This window comes from Stomoxys calcitrans, chromosome 2 (assembly GCF_963082655.1).
Source record: "Stomoxys calcitrans chromosome 2, idStoCalc2.1, whole genome shotgun sequence".
Taxonomy (NCBI): domain Eukaryota; kingdom Metazoa; phylum Arthropoda; class Insecta; order Diptera; family Muscidae; genus Stomoxys; species Stomoxys calcitrans.
The window spans coordinates 26,727,300-26,748,962 of NC_081553.1; the positions used below are offsets into that span (position 1 = coordinate 26,727,300).

At 38.6% G+C, this 21,663-nt stretch overlaps 1 protein-coding gene across 4 annotated transcripts in view; it reads right to left on the reverse strand.

Moving 5' to 3' along the window:
- The window catches only part of LOC106096384 (juvenile hormone esterase), a 95,745-nt gene extending 77,978 nt beyond the window's left edge, over positions 1–17,767 (reverse strand). For 2 of the 4 annotated variants that reach the window (XM_013241715.2, XM_013264144.2), the window contains exons 1-2: positions 17,554–17,767; positions 16,638–16,729 (exon numbers count right to left, since the gene is read on the reverse strand). The gene's annotated coding sequence lies outside the window, so the exon portion shown is untranslated. Of the gene's footprint in view, positions 1–16,637; positions 16,730–17,547 lie in introns of all 4 variants that reach the window. The other 2 variants (XM_013241708.2, XM_059363136.1) reach the window with 2 other exon arrangements.
- Positions 17,768–21,663: the final 3,896 nt, after the last annotated feature.

Genomic DNA, 21,663 nt, shown 5'->3' on the forward strand with positions numbered 1-21,663 from the left:
GATCAGCCAGAAGCACTGCAAGAGCTACCAATACATCCAGAAAAAGTCACAGTTTGATGCGGTTTATGGGCTGGTGGCATTATTGGACCGTACTTCTTCAGAGATTATGCGAATCGTTAGGTAACTGTGAATAGTGAGCGCTATCGTGAGATGTAGATGGCAAATTTTGCCCATGAACATTCCACTAAGGAACTGGGGCAAACTTCTCACATATCAATGAGTGCAGTGCGATTCAAGTTTATGCTCAATGATAAGGGGCCTCCTTTTAAAAACCGATTCCGAACGGCGTGCCGCAGTGCGACACCTCTTTGGAGAGAAATTTTACATGGCATAGTACCTCACAAATGTTGCCATCACGGGTGAACATTTGTTTCTGATCATCTCGCCAGGATTCGAACCCAGACCTCTACGCTACGTGAGATGGTATCCAGCGGTTTTTTCCCAAAATCCAAGAGCTTTACATGCATGACATGTGGTGCCACACATGCACGCGTAACAATGGACTTATTGGAAGGCGAATTCGGTGAACATTTTATTTCACGTTCGGGACCGGTCGATTTGCCACCTAGATCGTGAGATTTAACGCCTTTTGACTATTTTTTGTGGGGCTATGTTAAAGCTCATGTCTATACAGACAAGCCCGCTTCAATTGACGCATTGAAGCATTTATTCGTGAGATAGCGGCCGCAATGTTGGAAAAATTATGCCAAAATTGGAATAAGTGGATGGACCATTTGAAGCACAGTCACGGTCAACATCTGCATGAAATAATCTTCGAACATTAAATTATATGGACCGTAAAAACGATTCAATAAAGAAAGCATGCATGTTTCTAAATTTTATATGTTTTTTCTTACTTTCCTATAGCTCTTAAAAAATCACCCTCCATATGTAAGATTTTTAAGTTCTTTACTTAAAAGCCTTATGCTTATTTCAGGTTCATAAATGACTGGGGACACTTGAAAATTAAAGCTAAAAATTCAGTTTCATCAATGTTGACTACTTTCCGATCAAAACACCAGCTGTCATCCGATCAAAACACCAGAAACCAAATTGATCACGTTGTGATTGATGGAAGGCATTCATCTAGCGTTAGATGTACGATCGATTCGTGGAGCGAATATAGATTCGGATCATTACCTTGTTGCAGTAAAGGTTCGCACCCGTTTGAACATGGCGAGGAAAGTACGATCTGAAAAGCTGCAAACACAACAAAAGGCAGCGACATACACCACTCGATTGACCCAACTGCTTCATTAAAGCACTCCTTGTTCCGATGATATAATGGGGAAGTGGCAAACTATTGCCCACTCCATGGAAAATGCCGCGAAATCCGTACTTGGGTACCGGAAGCCTCCTCCAAATAACCCATGGTACGACGAAGAGTGTCGATATGCTACTGAAGCCAAGAAAGCGGCGTATAGAGCAACCCTGCAATCAGTAGCAACGCGCCAGATGAAGGAGAGGTATCGGGAGAAAAGGAGAGAGGAGAAACGTCTATTCCGCAGAAAGAAAAAGGAAATGGAAAGACGTGAGTGCGAGCGAATTGAGATGTACAGGAGTCAGAATGGTGTTGGCGGCGAAGAGGGTACCGCAGAACCAATCCCTGATGATGGTATAGAATGTTTACCTCCTAGTCAGAATGAGGTCCAAGTAGCAGTAACCCGACTAAAGAACAACAAGGCAGCAGAAGCCGACGGGTTACCCGCTGAACTATTTAAGACCGGAGGCGACACGCTGATAAGGCGTATGCATCAGCTTATCTGCGCAATCTGGCTAGAAGAACGCATACCTGATGATTGGAACCTCAGCATACTATGTCCCGTACACAAGAAAGGAGACAAGACGGAATGTGCCAACTACAGCGAAATAAGTCTCCTCCCCATCACATACAGGATACTCTCGAGTATCAATGAGATAATTGGGCCCTATCAATGCGGCTTTAGACCAGGTAAATCCACCCTAGACCAGATATTCACACTACGCCAAATCCTGGAAAAGACCCGAGAAGGACAAATTAACACCTACCATCTCTTTGTTGACTACAAAGCCGCCTTCGACACTCCTTAACGTTTAAAGGTATTTCAAGCCATGCCTGAGTTTGGTATCCCTGCAAAATTAATAAGACTCTGCAGGATAACACTTGCTGATACGCGTTCCTCAGTAAAAATAGAAAAGAATCTCTCCGAACCATTTAATACCAAACGAGGTTTCAGACAAGGAGACAGCCTATCGTGTGATCTTTTTAATATCCTGCTGGAGAAGATTATACGAGATGCAGATGTGAATAGATATGGCACACTAATCACAAGAGAGCACATGCTACTCGCCTATGCCGACGATATCGATATCATAGGTCGGTCACCGGATGTAGTACCAGCAGCCTTTGAAAGAATCGAAAGAGAGTCAGTGAAAATGGGTCTGGCAGTAAATGGAGATAAGACGAAATGGATGGTTTCAACTCCCAAAAAGCCTTGCACAAACGAGCAGATAAAGAAAATGGAGAAAGTTGGGAACCACAACTTTGAGATAGTCAGTAACTTTATCTACTTCGGCACCGCCGTAACCGAAACCAATGACACCAGTTTTGAGATAAAGCAAAGAATAATACTGGCAAACAGATGCTACTTTGGACTAAGTAAGTAGTTTAGAAATAAGGCCACCTCTCGAGAGACGAAGACTACGCTTTACAAGGCACTGTACTATCCGTGCTGTTATATGGTTCTGAAGCATGGGTACTTGTGAAAGCAGATGAGGCAGTGCTTGGAGTATTTGAGAGAAAGATTCTTCGTTAAATATATGGACCAGTTAGCGTTAACATAGAATATAGGCGACGTATGAACCACGAGCTGTATGAGCTGTATGACGACGATAGCATAGTTGCACGCATCAAAATACAACGGCTGCGTTGGCTAGGTCATGTTGTCAGAATGGATGAAGAAGCTCCAGCAAAGAAGTCTTTTGAAGGCAAACACGGTGGTACACGCAAACCGGGAAGACCAAAAGCCCGATGGAAAGATCAAGTTGTGGGAGACACCTCGAAACTTGGTGTCAGAGATTTTAGAATGAGCGCAGAAGATGGAGGCGTTTGGAACGCTATTCTACGTTCGGCTAGTGGAACAAATATTCTGTCATTGCCAATTAAAGTAAAGTAAGCAATGTTGACTATAATTTCTCTACAAGTCCTCTACAAAACACGGACATTGTCAAAATCAAACGGAAGTCATTTTTTCTATTGATTTCTGTAAAACTTTCAATTTCATAGTCATTCATTATAAATGATGATAATTAATGTTTCCTTAGCCTCACACCGACCTACAGACTTTTTCGCGTGTAATTTAATACGCAATGTGATAAGAAGACTCTAATATAAAATAATAAATTATTAATTTTAACCCTATTAGCACACAATAAAATCAACATCTCAACAATGCCGACGACGATGAGAAGCTTTTTGGCATCAAGTTTGTTGCCCAAGTCTTTTATACTCAAACTCATGAAAGCCGCGTATACCAAACACCTTCAATTTCCCATCGAATTGTATGCGAATGATGCACAAGAAAAAACATTTACAGCTTAAAACACGCAATCGAAGATGAATTGCCTGCCCTACACATTTGACAAAGTTAAAGATCAAAAAGTCAAAACAAGCTTCCAGAAATAAGTCACAAAGAAAAGCATTAAAAAAAATAATGAAGTCACCGCAGAAAAAGCATGCTCCTCATTCACATATACTAAAATCACACAATCACCCCCAATTGTTGAGACTACTGGCCAAGTGATCATCGATCTATTGACCAAGTTGTGATTATGCAAGTTCATCATTATCATGTATCGCGAACGTCACATCGCAGACATTTTCTTCATTAACATCTGCGTGAAGTTTAACAGCCCAAAGAGCAACATGAAACAAGTTGCAGTTGGCATGTGAAAGAAATACATCACCCAAAGTGTCCTCCCCCTTACATTGAGTGGGGAAGAAAAGGAAAAAACGAGGCAACACAATAATAATCAATACATCATTACATACTCACACAAATGTTATAGTTGTATTTTTGTAAACACTCTCTGAACGAATGGCGTAACCATCAAAAAAACCACAGATGATTAAAGAAGAAAGTAGAGGGAACAAAAAAAAGAAAAGAGGGAACATACAACTACCAAAACAATATAAACAAAAACATGGGTAATAGGTGTGTTTTTTATGGAATACGAACGTCATTAGAGTTGGAGTTTTGAACACGGCAAGATCGATCAGTGTCACACTTTTTAGCAAGTTTGGACGGAGTTTGTTCTCTACGGACTCATTGGGACTTTCATAATAGTATACTGAAATTGCAACCCATTCGGACAAAAATTCATTCCAATCGGATAAGAATTGCGCCCTCTAGAGGCTCAAGAAGTCAAGACCCAAGATCGGTTTATATGGCAGCTATATCAAAACATGAACCAATATACCAACCGACCTACATTAATAAGAAGTATTTGTGCAAAATTTCTAGCGGCTAGCTTTACTCCTTCGAAAGTTAGCGTGCTTTCGACAGACAGACGGACGGACAGACAGACGGACGGACAGACGGACGGACATGGCTAGATCGACATAAAATGTGACGACGATCAAGAATATATATACTTTATGGGGTTTCAGACGAATATTTCAAGTAGTTACAAACAGAATGACGAAATTAGTATACCCCCAACCTATGGTGGAGGGTATAAAAATTCTGACTGACACTATTTCACATCAAGTCTCTTCTATATTGTCTCCCTACCAACATGGGTTCCGGAAATCGAAATCGACGATAACAAGTATTTTAGAATTTACTTGTTTGGTCAACGATGGCTTTAGGGAACGCTACCAAACGGATACTACAATATATATATATATACCGATTTTAGTAAAGCATTTGATAAAGTCAACCATAACCTTCTGTTAAGAAAAATAGATCTTATTGGTTTCAGTCCATCTTTACTAAAGTGGATCAGATCATATCTGACTGGACGTACTCAAAAGAGTTAAATTTGGTACTGCAGTTTCTAAATCAATTGTTGTCTCTTCAGGTGTACCACAGGGTAGTCACCTTGGCCCTGTGCTATTTTGTTTGTGCACTCGAATATTTTGATGTATGCAGATGATGTAAAGATCTTCAGATCAATAAGAGACTCTGATGAACAGTGTTATCTTCAGTATGACCTTGATACTGTTTACGAATGGTGCAACCAGAACTTTATGGAACATTATATTTCCAAATGGAAATACATATCATTTTCAAGAATAACTTCTCTTAAAACTAGCTACTTTTTGGATTCCAATCAACTTGAAGTAGTCTATAGCTTTAAAGACCTTGGATTTCTTCTAGATAAACGCTTGAACTTCCGTCAATACATTTCAATGGTTGTAAACAAAGCACGTAGTGCTCTTGGCTTCATGAAACGCTGGAGTAAAGAACTTAATGATTTCTCGGTGACGACGAAAAACGTATATACGTCGCTAGTTAGAGGTAATCTCGAGTACGGTTCAGTGGTATGGGATCCGTACTACAATATTCATTCTGAATTGATAGAATCGGTTCAAAAACAATTTCTACTATTTTGTCTCCATCGAAATGGGTGGTACAGAAGTTCATTACCTTCGTATGGGTACCGATTAAATCTTATAAAGCTTCCTACATTGAAAAGTCGTAGAACCATGCTAAAAATTACGTTTTTGACTAAATTAATTCATGGTCAAATAGATTCCTGCTTTCTTTTGAGGTGAATTTTCTTCAACGTTCCTATCAGACCTAACAGATATTTTGATCTTTTGAAAATTTCTTATTATAAAACCAACTATGCCAATAATGATCCTTTTCGGCACCTATGTTATCAATTTAATCAACTGAATGATATAATAGATCTATCTGGGAATCGAGAAAGTTTAAAAAGGAAAAATATATTATTTTTAAATTCTTAGGTTAATACATTTGTAAATATATTGTTATTAGTCTGTAAGGGTATTTATTATCAACAGACCTAAATAAAAAAAAAAAAAAATCGCTCCAGATTTCTATAAGCTCCCATATTAAGCATGACCCGATTTTCACCAATAACTCAATAGAATTTACAATTTTCAACCGATGTTATCAAATTTGGTGCTGATTGCTTTGTTCCATGCCTGCACTTATCATCTTTAAATCACTTTATATATGTATATCGAACTAGCTACAAATTTTGTGCAGATATGATATAATTTGCTGAAGATTGTTATTATCCAATTTTGCTTCAATAGTGTATGTTCAGTGCATTAAAAGTTGGCACTGCCCCACAATATGTCATTCTGGATTCGAAATCACAGTAACTTCTTTACATTACTATTCAGACACTTTTATAAAACTCAACTACTGTAACAATTTTCAGTTAATATTTCCCATGCTCAAAACAAAAGCGCCAAAAACCAAGTTAAATGTTTGAAGACAGCAAACTAAGGAAAAGACGAACTACAACCAAAAAAAAAAAAAAAAAATCAATAACCACAGCATCAGCTTTTACATCAGTCGTGAATACAATTATGTAAGAAGATCAATCTGTCAGGCGACTTTGCTATTTGAGGCATACACGATTCGTCTGAAGCACCAATTTGGTCTTTAACGGAACTAACCCATAATCACACCGTCATCGTCATTATCATCATCATCACCACCATCATCGACATGTTAAAGTTGGGGGGGGGGGGAGGGTATCACAGCAAACTGCTCATTATATGAACCACAGGCAGCCCCAAAACACTCTTCAAACACATTCGTGTCCAGTATGGAATCGAAAAAAAGTAGCAAAAACCTTAAATTAATTAATTAATTTGTTATGCACAAAGAAATGTAAACCATTTAATATTGCCTAAATTGTCTACACGGCATGTTCGATTGATGATTAAAGAAATATTATTTCATAATTTATATGCTCTCTCATGCACGCATTAATAAAATAATCATAATAAAGTTAAAATGAATGCAAGCATGGAAGTTAGTAGGCATTTATTTTATTCATGTCTATAAAGACACATTTAATGTGATTGTGATCATTGTTTTTAATCATTTATTTTTCAAAAAAAAAATATTTATTATGGGAAAATTTTGATGATTGACCCAAACAGCTAAAAAACTAAATACTAAATTTCCCGTGAACATTCCATTATGGAACAGGGGATACTTCTCTCATATCGATGAGTGCAGTCCGATTAAAATTTAAGCTCAATGATAAGGGGCCTCCTTATTTTTATGGCGAGTACGAACGGCGTGCCGCATAGCTATACCACTTGGTAGAGAAGTTTTGACATGGCAGGATATCTCACAAATGTAGCCAGCATTAGTAAGGGGATAACCACTGCTGAAAATTTTTTGATGTTCGTGACGGGATTTGAATCCAGGCGTTGAGATTTCTTGGCGCTGGCAGCCTTGTGTACATACCGGATTAACCCGACAGAGTCCTCCATCGGTAAGGGCTGCCGTCTCAGTGTACAACACACTGCTACAACAACAACAAGTAAAAAGGCGTTAAGTTCGGCCGGGCCGAACTTTGGATACCCACCACCTCGGGTATATATATATATACCACCTTTCGTCAGAATCCGGTGAAAAATTCATAATTTATGCCCCCATAGCAGCTTTATAGAAATATGGTCTGTTTTGGACCAAATTCGACATGGATATGAAGTGGTCAAATCAGTACAAGTCATTGTTCAATTTTGTAGAACAAAATATTGGTCTTTTTGGTAGCCATATCCAAATATTGACCGATCTGAACCATAAACGACATGCATGTCGAAAAACCTAACATCGTGTCAAATTTCAGCGAAATCGGATTATAAATGTACCTTTTATGGGGCCAAGACGAGATCGGTCTATATGGCAGCTATATCCAAATCTGAACCGATCTGGGACGAATTGAAAAGGGCTGTCGAAGGGCCTAACACAACTCACTGTCCCAAATTTCGGCGAAATCGAACAAGAAATGAGTCTTTCATGGGCTCAAAACCTTATATCGAGAGATCGGTCTATAGGGCAGCTATATCCAAATCTATATGGCACCTATATCCAAATCTGGACCGATCTGGGCCAAAATGCTGAAAGTTGTCAAAAATCCTAACACAACTCACAGTCCCAAATTTCAGCGAAATCGGACAATAAATGCGCCTTTTATGGCCCCAAAAACTTACATGGAGATATCCGTCTATATGGAAGCTATATCCAAATCCAAATCTGGCCTAACACAACTCACTGTTCCAAATTTCGACCAAATCGGATAATAAATGCTACTTTTTTGAGCCCAAGACCTTAAGTCGAGAGATAGGTCTATATGGAAGATATATCCAAATCGGGCCCGATCTGTGCCATATTGCAGGAAGATGTCGAGGGGCCTAACTTAACTCACTGTCCCAAATTTTGACGGCATCGAACAATAAATGCGCCTTTTATGGGCCCAAAACCTTATATCGAGAGATCGGTCTATATGGCAGCTAAATCTAAATCTAAACCGATCTGGCCCAATTGGAGAGGGATGTCGAGGGGCTTAACTTTACTCACTGTCCCAAATTTCGGCGAAATCGGACAATAAATGCGCCTTTTATGACCCCAAAACCTTATATCGAGAGATCGGTCTATATGGCAGCTATATCCAAATCTGGACCGATCTGAGCCAAATTGTAGAATAATGTTGAAGAACCTAACACAGCTCACTGTCCCAAATTTCGACGAAATCGGATAATAAATGCGACTTTTATGGGCCTAAGACCTTAAGTCGAGAGATCGGTGTATATGGCAGCTATATCCAAATCTGGACCGATCTGTGCCATATTGCAGAAAGATGTCGAGGGGCCTAACGTAACTCACTGTCCCAAATTTCGACGACATCGGACAATAAATGCGCCTTTTATGGGCCCAAAACTTCTAAATCTGGACCGATCTGGACCAAATAGAAGAAGGATGTCGAAGGGCCTAACACAATTCACTGTCCCAAATTTCAGCAAAATCGGATAATAAATGTGGCTTTTTTGGAGGCCACCATAGCGCAGAGGTTAGCATGTCCGCCTATGACCCTGAACGCCTGGGTTCGAATCCTGGCAGAAACATCTGAGAATTTTTCAGCGGTAGTTATCCCCTCCTAATGCTGGCGACATTTGTGAGGTACTTTGCCATGTAAAAACTTCTCCCCAAAGAGAAAATGCAAATTTGCCGATGAGCATTCCATTAAGGAACTAGGGCAAACTTCTCACTTATCAATCAGTGCTGTCCGATACAATTTTAAGCTCAATGATAAGGGACCTCCTTTTTATAGCCGAGTTCGAACGGCGAAATCGTTCGAACTCGGCTATAAAAAGGAGGTCCCTTATCATTGAGCTTAAAATTGTATCGGACAGCACTGATTGATAAGTGAGAAGTTTGCCCTAGTTCCTTAATGGAATGCTCATCGGCAAATTTGCATTTTATGGACCCAAGACCTTAAATCGAGAGATCGTTCTTTATGGCAGCTATATCCAAATCTGAACCGATCTGGGCCAAATTGAAGAAGGATCTCGAGTGGCCTAACGCAACTCACCGTCCTAAATTTTATCAAAATCGGATAATAAATATGGCTTTTATGGGCCTAAGACCTTAAATCGGCGGATCGGTCTATAAGGGAGCTATTCAAGATATAGTCCGATATAGCCCATCTTCAAACTTAACCTGCTTATGGGCAAAAAAAGAAATTTCAGCTCAATATCTCTATTTTTAAAGGTTGTAGCGTAATTTCAACAGACAGACGGACGGACATGGCTAGATCGTCTTAGATTTTTACGCTGACCAAGAATATATTGGGTTGCCCAAAAAGTAATTGCGGATTTTTTAAAAGAAGGTAAATAAAAGTAATAAGACTTAAAATGAACTTTAATCAAATATACGTTTTTTACACTTTTTTTCTAAAGCAAGCTAAAAGTAACAGCTGATAACTGACAGAAGACAAAACGCAATTACAGAGTCACAAGCTGTGAAAAAATTTGTCAACGCCGACTATATGAAAAATCCGCAATTACTTTTTGGGCAACCCAATATATACTTTAAATAGTCGGAAACGGATATTTCGATATATTGCAAACGGAATGACGAAATGAATATACCCCTATCCTTCGGTAGTGGGTATAACAACCACTTTAAATGGGAGCCATATCCAAATCTGAACCGATATGGCCCATGTGCAGTCCCCAACGACCTACATCAAAAAGAAGTATCTATGCAATTGTGATTTCCATAGACGGACGGACATGGCTACATCAACTTGGACTGTCAAGACAATAAAATAATAAAAATGATACCACCTAGTGACATGGTGGCGCTACTGATATTTCACCATGTACCAATACCAATCAATCAATAATTCATATTTTATTATAACCCACGGCCTAATTTTTAATGTTTCCTTTACAATACATTTCCTTTTCATTGGCGATATTACATTTGAACACCAATATCTTTCTGTGGGCTATAAATTAATAACCCATTGATTTTTTGACAAATTATTGGTATTGTACAATTTTACAAATTTGTTAAGGAACAAATCATAATGCTTGGTCAGTAAACAAGTAACAAATAGTAATTTGTCAAATAAAATAACATAGGACTTGCCATTGGCAATGCCATTCAACACAAACAGATTTCATGCACCATATATTTTCAAAAGATTAATTATCGATAGATTTGGATAAACGAGGTCCACAATAGAATGTGGACAAAAAATACTTTTCATATTGAAAAATATTTAAATTTTTTAACAGCTAAAGATATTGAGCGGTGGCTTTCCTCTCCTAATGCTGACAACATTTATGAGGTACTATGCCATGTAAAACTTCTCTTCAAAGAGGTGTCGCACTGCAGCACGCCGTTCGGACTCGGCTATAAAAAGGAGGCCCCTTATCATTGAGCTTAAATTTGAATCGGACTGCACTCATTGGTAAGTGAGAAGTTTGCCCCTGTTCCTTAGTGGAATGTTCATGGGCAAAATTTGCAATTTGCATAGACCCATCCTCTGATTAAGGGTCTTAGGCCCATAAAAGCCACATTTATTATCCGATTTTGCTGAAATATGGGACAGTGAGTTGTCGAAAGCCCTTCGACATCCTTCTTCAATTTGGCTCAGATCGGTCCAGATATGGATATAGCTGCCATATAGACCCATCCACCGTAGCGCAGAGGTTAGCATGTCCTCCTATGACGCTGAACGCCTGGATTCGAATCCTGGTGAGACCATCAGAAAAAATTTTCAGCGGAGGTTTTCCCCTCCTAATGCTGGCAACATTTATGAGGTACTATGCCATGTAAAACTTCTCTCCAAAGAGGTGTCACACTGCGGCATGCTGTTCGGACTCGGCTATAAAAAGGAGGACCCTTATCATTGAGCTTAAAATTGAATCGGACTGCACTCATTGATGGGTCAGAAGTTTGCCCCTGTACCTTAGTGGAATGTTCATGGGCAAAATTTGCATTGATAAGATGTTCCTTATTTGTTCATACATATACTGGCACAATTTGTTGTGAAATTTTCAGTATATAGCAAAAAATTCACCAAGTTCTTAATAACTTCGGGAGTTTTTTTTCGCAAACTCCAATGAAACCCAAGGCCAAATGTTGACATTTTAAAATTAAACTATTCATGTTTACTCGTTTACTGTGCCTGATGGCATAAATCTCGCCAAGCTCTTTCTTCAGAAATCTAAATCATGCAAACCGGTTCAATAGACCAAAAGTTATAGCCCCTAAAAGGTTGGAGAAGACGAAAGTGTTCAACTTTGACACCTAGTATTAAAGATATAGACCAAACATTTTTTTATAATTTACCTGAAAGCCTATGTTCTCCTCAACAAATGACTAGGACATTTTTAATCCTCCAGATCAACAGATAAAACGTTGTGGACTTTGTGGACCAATTTTTTCGCCATTTGGACCGCTGTGCCTCGCATCCTGTGGAAAATGCGTTTTCGTTTCCATCAAAGGCCACAACGTGTCCTCCGTAGTCTCTGCCCTCACTCCCACGACGTATAATAACATTTGAGGTTGGACATGGGTTTTTGAGAAAAATTATGGTTTCAATCTTAATAAGATTACCCTTTGTTAATGTAATGTTCAAGAAATTTGTTATTTGGCCTGTTAATCATAAAAACGTTTGTAAGATAGTGTAATTGCAATCCCACATAATTCATATGACATTGTTACATCTCAATGACCATGGCTGACCTATGCGTAATAAAAATAGCCAGATGTCTTTTAGTGACATAGTAACTCAATTAGAAAAGGTTTTTACTAAGCTAAGCAGCCTATGAATACATTTTGATAACCTTTTTAATCTCGTACAAAATTAATTTAAAATAAAAAAAATAGAAATTTGTATACCCACCAACATAGGATATAATATACCCTCAGTATATTAATCTTGTCATTCCGTTTGTAACAGCTCGAAATATTCGTCCAAGACCCCATAATGTATATATATATATTCTTCATCGTCTCGTCGTTCTGAAACGATCTAGCCACGTCCGTCCATCTGTCGATATCACGATAGAGGTCGAACGCTTGAAACTTCGCATAAAATTGAATTGTGTTTGTTTGTTTGTCGGTTTGTTAGTTTTTTCCGTATAGACTCAAAAACGGCCGAACCGATTACCTTGAAATTTCACAGATTGTGTAGGTTGGTCTGGAAAGAAACATAGGCTATATAATTTTTTGATATCGGAAGGGACCCTCCCCGTTACCCCAAAAGTAAAAGTGGACCGATCGGGACAAAATGGGATTCAAATGAAATGTATTCAAGAGTAGAGTACGAATTTCATAATGAATGTTGGGTCCAAGTATCTGGGGGCCGCTCCAGCCCCAAAATCCCTTAAAATAGGTTTATTTGACGATCATGACAATATGGGACTCAAATGAAAGGTATTCGGAAGTAAATTACGAATATGGTCAGGAAGTAGGAATAGACTTTATAATTTATTGATAACGGAAGGGGGCGGACCCTCCACCGTTACCCCAAAAACACCACCCAAAATCAAAAGTCGACCGATAGAACAATATGGGTATCAAATGAAAAGTATGAGGGATTAGATAACGAATCTGGCATACTAATTCATGTGAAAGAATAGGGGACCACCCCACCCCCACAAAAACGCCAAAAAATGGGCACATTAGCCAATCACGGATATATAGGACTCGGTTTGTTTGTTCCGTATAGACTGAAAAATGGCAGAACCGATTTTCCCGAAATTTTCGCATATTGTGTAGGTGGTCTGGAAGGAAACATAGGCTATGTAATTTTTCGGTATCGAAAGGGGGACGGACCCTCCCCCTAATGCCAAAAACACAACCCAAAATCAAAAGTGGACCGATCGGGACAATATAGGTATCAAATGAAAGGTATTGGAGAGTAGAATACGAATATTAAACTTTGAGTCTAAGTAGCCATCGGGCCGCTTCAACCCCAAAACTGCCCCAAACTGACATATGGGACGTTCATTTCAATATGGGGCTCAAATGAAAGGTATTCGGGAGTAGATTTCGAATCTGGCATACAAAATCAGATCGAAATATAGGGGGTCATGCCACCCCTCAAAAACGCCATTAGACCCATTATGACTATATGATATATGGCTGAATCGATTTTCTTAAAATGTTCATAGATTGTGTACGTTTGTCTAAAAGGAAACATAGGCTTTATAATTTTTAGATATCGGACACCCATATCCGAAAGTGGCCCGACGGGCACAATAAAGATATCAAATAAAAGGTATTGGATACCAAAACACGAATATGGTATTAAAATTTGGGTTCAAGTACCCAGCGGGGCCCCCTCCCCCCAACCCCAAAACTCCTCTAAACAGATATATTCGAAGTTCATGTCAATATGAGACTCAAATGAAATGTATTAGGCAGTAGATTACAAATATGGCTTAAAACATTAGGTCCAAGTAATGGGAGGTCGCCCACTCCCAAATACCCCCAAAATGGGCATATTAGCCGACCATGGTTATATGGGACTCAAATGAAAGGTATTAGGGAGTAGATTACGAATATGACATTAAAATTTGTGTTCAAGTCCAGGAGGGGCTTTTCCTCCGAAAGATACGTCAAATGGGTTATTTGACCCATTATGACAATATGGGACTCAAATGATAGGTATTTGAGAGTAGAAAACGAATTTCATATCCAATTTTGGAGCCAAGTATTTTGGGGTACGCCCTTAAGCACCCCCTAAACTGAACGAATTTAATATCTATTTTCAGTGCAAAGTGCCGGTGGCCGCCCCAGCCCCAAAACACCCTCCAAACGGTTCATATTTACCAGCCATGGCAATACGTCGCTTAAATTAAAGGGATTTGGAAGTACAGCACGAATTTGATATCCATATTTGAGTCGAAAATGTCTGAGGTGCCATCCCTCCCCTAAGGAAGAACATTACCACCAGGAACCGAGAAGGGGCAAATTCTCACACATCAATGAGTGCTTTCCGATTCAAGTTTAAACTCAATCATATACTTTTTTTTATAGCCGAGTTCGAACGGCGTCCCGCAGTGCGGCACCTTTTTGGGGAAAAGTTTTTAAATGACTATGCATGGCATTGTATCTCGCATATGTTACCAACCTTAAGAGGGGATAAACACCGCTTTGTTCGATGTTTTTGCCCGGATTCGAAAGCGTTCAGCGTCATAGGCTACAATGGCACGAATTCGATATAGACCGAATTCGATATCCGCATTCAAGGCGAAGTGTCCCCACCCTAAAAAGATATTAGAGAGTTAAAGAAGGCGCAGCGGAGCGGGCCTGGTTCGGCTAGTACTTAATATTGATGTGATCGTTGGAGATTGCAAATGGGCCATATCGGTTCAGATTTAGATATAGCTCCCATATAAACCAATCTCCAGATTTGCCTTCTTGAGCCCCTGGAAGCCGCAATTTTTGTCCGATTTAGCTGATATTTCGTACATAGTGTTCCGTTATGACTTACAACAACTGTGTCAACTACGGTCCAAATGGGTCTATAAACTGCCATAGTTCCCATATAAACCAATCTCCCGATTTGACTTCCTGAGCCTTTACAAGTCGCAATTTGCATCCGATTTGGCTGAAATTTTGCATGTGGTGTTTTGTTATAATTTCCAACAACTGTGCTAACCTGATATATCTCCCATATAAACCAATCTCCCGATTTGACTTCCTGAGCCTTTACAAGTCGCAATTTGCATCCGATTTAGCTGAAATTTTGCATGTGGTGTTTTGTTATGATTTAAAACAACTGTGTCAACTACGGTCCAAATCGGTCTATAACCTGATATAGTTCCCATATAAACCAATCTCCCGATTTGACTTCTTGAGCCCTTACATATCGAAATTTTCATCCAATTAGGCTGAAATTTTGCATGTGGTGTTTTGTTATAACTTCCAACAACTGTGCCAAGTGCGGTCCAAATCGGTCTATAACCTGATATAGCTCCCATATAAACCGATCTCCCGATTTGACTTCTTTACCCCTTACAAGCCGCAATTTTTGTGTGATTTGCCTGAAATTTTGCATGTGGTGTTTTGTTATGACTTCCAACAACTGTGCCAAGTGCTGTCCAAATCGGTCTATAACCTGATATAGCTCCCATATAAGGCGATTTCCTGATTTGACTTCTTGAGCCCTTACAAGCCGTTTTTTTAATCCGATTTGGCTGAAATTTCGCATGTGGTGTTTTGTTATGACTTCCAACAACTGTGCCAAGTGCTGTCCAAATCGGTCTATAACCTGATATAGCTCCCATATAAGCCGATTTCCTGATTTGACTTCTTGAGCCCTTACAAGCCGCAATTTTTGTGTGATTTTCCTGAAATTTTGCATGTGGTGTTTTGTTATAACTTCCAACAATTGTGCCAAGTGCGGTCCAAATCGGTCTATAAGCTGATAAAGCTCCCATATAAACCGATCTCCCGATTTGATTTCCTCAGTCTTTACAAGTCGCAATTTTCATCCGATTTGGCTGAAATTTTGCATTTGGTCTTCCGTTATGACTTCCAACAACTGTGGCAAGTGCGGTCCGCATCGGTCTATAACCTGATATAGTTCCATATAAGCCGATCTCCCGATTTGACTTCTTGAGCCCTTACAAGCCGCAATTTTTTTGTGATTTTCCTGAAATTTTGCATGTAGTGTTTTGTTATGATTTCCAACAACTGTGCCAAGTGCGGTCCAAATCGGTCTATAACCTGATATAGCTCCCATATAAACCAATCTCCCGATTTAAATTCCTGAGCCTTTACAAGCCGCAATTTTTATGTGATTTTCCTGAAATTTTGCATGTAGTGTTTTGTTATGATTTCCAACAACAAGTACGCCCAAAATCAGTCTATAACCTGATATATACATGGGAGTTATACGGGTCTCTCGATCATCCTTGTTCAGTTCCTAGAAGCTTTAATTTTTGCTGGTTTGACTGAAGTTTGGTATGTAGAATAACAACTTCATTTATTTTATTTACATTTTTAGCAGAATCCATGGTGGTGGGTTCCCAAGATACGGCCCGGCTGAACTTAGCACGCTTTTACTTGTTATAACTAATTAGGTTATATAAGCATTGACAGATTTTATAGCGAAATATATTTATTTACCTTTAGTTATTTGTGTCAGCCTCTTTCTGATGATGTTAATACACTTTAACTACTATTTTTACACTTTTTCTACTATAAAATGTATGTCACACCTATATTAAACAATAAAATATTTATTATTTATTTATCATTAAGGAAATGCACAATTGTTGTTTATTTATCTTTTATGCCATGAATAAAAATGAGGTAGGCTTTGCGATTGTGAAAGTGCGAATAATTTTTCTTGAATCGCTATTACAAATAATATATTAAAAATGATTTTGCTGGTGGTTTGTTTTTTTTTTTCTTATCCAAATATATTGCAAAACTGAAATCACCAAGTGAATAAATTTAAGAAATAAAAACGAAAAAAATAAACGCACACACACACACACTGCACTGCACCATGAATAATCGGAGCACATAAATATTTGGTTTTTTTTTTCTTCACTCGTCAACAATATCTGCATAAATATGATGTCAAGATACAAAATCTCGTTCAATGACAACAATTAACAGAGCACAGAGTTGGCCTGCTGCCTCCACTGCTGCTTTAAATGTTGTTTACTAACTTTTTTTTTTTGGAAAAGGCGCGTGAATTCGCACCATCCGTTTTGCACTTTAAACAAATATTATTCTGCACTATTTAAAAGAGAGAAAGATAACATTGACAGTCTGGTTATTTTGGCAAATGCGATGAAAAACAACCAACCTACAAGCAAAAAAAAAAACGCCGGGTGTTGAAATTTTACGTTTTGTTGATGGCCTGCGATTATTTGTTACACCACCGCGTCAATGACTTTCAATTTAAATGAGTCTACCACTAATGCCAAGAGCAGATGTTGAAAGAGTTAAAGAAAACAAAAAACTATCACAGCTCGTTTAAATTAGATAAATTACAACAACAACAACTATAAATAGTTCAACGCACACATACTATCATACAACAACAACAAAATTGATATCGTTTGCCGAAGTTTAGTTGGTGGGTTTGATGTTCACGCACGATCTTAACGCCAAGTTCAAGTTTGTCGCTTTAGTCTTTTAATTCTTCTTCTTCTACCTTATTATTTTATCGTCTGCAATTTATTGTATGAATTTTGGCACCGTATCGCGGTCTATCCGTTGAATTTCAAGTTGAACGTTGTTTGTCGTTTGACTGTCAACACGAAACTGAGGCTGTGCAACAGCTCGCTTAAGCGGTAAAATGCTGCTATTTTTGCTCTCATTGAATTTTTATCTTTATGTTATTTTTTTTTTGGGAGGTGGGGAGGGCTTTGGTTTTTGATATTGTGTGTTTGGCGTTTTTGTTATTTATTTTGGTTTTGTTTCATTTTGTGTTTGCGGTAAAATAAGTCATTAAACAAACAAAAATAATTTTTTTTTTTAAAATGTGTACTTCTTTTATGTTTGTTAGTGCTTTTTGGCTGGAACGTAGGGTCTATGCCTAAGTTGAAGTATTAAGTGAAACATTAAAAATTAAATTTCGCTAAATTTCAAAATCTTCGCTAAGACTCTCCTCGAGAGCAAATTTTCAGTAAAGGGTCGGGTGGCTCTTACTTAAATACTGAGTGTCTATGTTACTAGGAAAGACAAGGCGAATTATTGGCGCCATCAGCGTCTGTACCCAAGTTAGGGTCAGCCGAAAGCGGGAGTAAAATCTTGAAGTAAGAGGCTCGCGAGATCAAGGGATACATATGCAATCTCACATACTCCGTGCGGTTGGGGTGCGGGGCGAGAGCTGGTAAACTATCGTTGGTACTATCGTTACTATTGATATTTTATTTATTGGCTGAATATCGATTGAGATTTTTTTTCTATCGATATTATCGGCAAGATTCAGTCTTTTGCAAAATAGAAAACTACAGCAATTTGATCCTGAAATCATCCTAATTATACCTTTCCCTATCGTACCTCTTGTTGAGTAACTCATTCACCACGAACTGATATATTGGGTTACCCAAAAAGTAACATGTGTTCTCGTGTAATGACAGACTTTTTTCTGCGACAATTACATTACTTCCATGGTGCAAATGATTCTGTGCATCTTTTGGATGTTATTTTCATGGCTTCGAACGCTAGACAACGGCAACGGCTCTCGTGTGCCCAGGTTCGAAATCCGGCCGGACGCTGCCGAATTTTTTCATTTATAAGTTTTTTGCCTGTTGGGGCGAATATCATTAAATTTCACAATTTTTGTTTGTTTCTCTTTCAAGACGAGCTCAATGATTTGGGATTTTCTTTGCCAATGGAAAAAGAAAGCCAGAGATAGCAACACACACCAACCACTATGGGATGCGTTTCGTCTTTGGTTAGAAGTATGGAATGTCATTTCAAATGGGATGTGTAGCATTTAGTTTTTTTTTTAGCCAAACTCTTACTAGACCTCTCTGCAATATTCATTGCACATTGGCACTGGCACATCAATCAAGTGTTATACGTATGCGTGACAGTGTTACGGGCGGTATTGCTAACATTAACGGTAATTCCATTCAATTTTTTCTCATCTGTAAAAATGAGCGTTGGCTGGTTGTCATTGTTATTATGCTGATAGTAAATGGGCCAGGTAGTCATCATTATCATGGAGACAATGGCTAAGGTGTGAGGTATGGATTTTTGGCAGTTTTCATGCTCTAATATGCCAAAGTAACAGATCGCCTATGGAGTTGTTTGGATTGACGTTGTCAATAATATTTTGGCTAATCTTTTGCAGGCAAAGTACGTGAGTATATTTAGAAGCATTCATATGTATTTAGGCTACAAGATCAATTAGTGATTGTTAAAAAAAAAAACATAAGCCAATTTTTTGCAATTGAAAACCAAAATCACGATATACGGCTTTATCTGATCCATTGAAGTATTGGTGGTGGGTTAAACAAATGAGCACATGTGTTTACATTTGTACTTACAAATGTACGCAGGTACTTCAAAATACTTTTTTTTACGATTTGTTTTTGTTATTTAAATATGTTTAGTTTTACTGTGGTGACCTTTTCTGCTCCATTAAACCTCTTTTTATTTGCCCATTACTGTACTTTGATACCACAGTACATTGATGTGTCATTATTTGTTATGGCTGAAATTAATCAGGCACTTGACATGACAATCATCACTAGTCCGTTAAGTTTTAGATCAAGGATTTAGTTGGCCCTCTTCAATAACCATTAGTTAAAATTTATATTCGGTTGCCCAAAAAGTAATTGCGGATTTTTTAAAAGAAAGTAAATGCATTTTTAATAAAGCTTAGAATGAACTTTAATCAAATATACTTTTTTTCTAAAGCAAGCTAAAAGTAACAGCTGATAACTGACAGAAGAAAGAATGCAATTACAGAGTCACAAGCTGTGAAAAAATTTGTCAACGCCGACTATATGAAAAATCCGCAATTACTTTTTGGGCAACCCAATAAAACAACACAGAACAAGTTAAAGCGTGCTAAGTTCGGCCGGACCGCAGTTGTCAAGTTTTTTTGCCCGGTATCTCATTATAGGCAAACAAAGCATAATGGATAAAAATGTCCATGCTATTGGAGCCATATCAGTTTATGAACCGATTCGGACCCTACTTGGTTTAGATGTTGGAGACCATAGTAAAAGTCATTGTACAAAATTTCAGCCAAATCGGTTAAGAATTGCGCCCTATAGGGGCTCAAGAAGTAATATCGGGAGATCGGTTTATATGGGAGCTATATCAGGTTATAGACGTATTTAGGCCATATTTGGCACGCATGTTGAAGGTCATAGGAGAAATCGTTGTACAAAATTTCAGCACAATCGGATAAGAATTGCGCCCTTTATAGGCTCAAGAAGTATAATCGGGAGATCGGTTTATGTGGGAGCTATATCAGGTTATGATCTGATTTGAACCATACATGGCACAACCTGATTTGATAGACGAAACATTTCAGTCAAATCCCATAATAATTGCGTCCCTTAGAAGTCAAGATGGAAGAACCGGTTATATGGGAGCTATACCAAAACATGGACCGATATGGCCCATTTACTATCCCAACCGATCTACTCTAATAAGAAGTATTTGTGTAAAATTTCAAGCGCCTAGCTTTATACCTTCGAAATTTATCGTGCTTTTGCCAGACAGACAGACGGACGAATATGGCCAAATTGCCTTAGAATGTCAGGGCGATCAAGAATATATTTGGGTCTCAGATGAATGTTTCCATGTTTACAAACGGAATAACGAATTTAGTATACACCTCATTCTATGGTGGAGGGTATGTAAAATTTTGTTGATGTTTTGGGAACCCACCACCATGGATTCTGCTAAAATATAAGAGCTATATCTGGTTATAGACCGATTTAAACCGTACTTGGCCCAGTTGTTGAGAGTCATAATATAAAATTTCAGCCAAATCGGATAAAAATCGCGGCTTGTAAGGACTCAAATCAAATCGGGCGATCGGTTTATATGAAATTTTGCACAGAACACTATGTGCAAAATTTCAGCTAAATCGGATGAAAATTAAGGCTTCCAGGGTCTCAAGAAGTCAAATCGGTTTATATGGGAGCTATATCCAAATCTGAACCGATATGGCCCATTTGCAATCTTCAACGACCTACAACAATATTAAGTATCTGTGCAAAGTTTCAAGCGGCCAGCTTTACGCGTTCGACCGCTATCGTGATTTAGACAGAATGTCGAGACGATGAAGAATATATAAACTTTATAGGGTCGGAAATGGATAAATGGATATTTCGATGTGTTGCAAACGTAATGACAAAATGAATATACCTCCATCCTTCGGTGGTGGGTATAAAAAAATACTTTTTGTTTCGGGACTACATGTTGCTGTCACGAGAAGCATAGTTGCGAGCTACCGGGCGCGTCCACAGGTTCCAAATAGTGGAATGCTCCATGCGGAGTAGCTGTAACTGCAGTCGCTGACAATCATCGGTATAGAGCGGAGAGTCTCAGTGAGAGGTCGGGTTGCATCGGCTCTTGCACAAATACTGAGTGCCTACGATGCTCCATAAGACAAGGCGAGTTATTGGCGCCTTTTAAATAACCAATGGCCACACTGTTCCCGCGG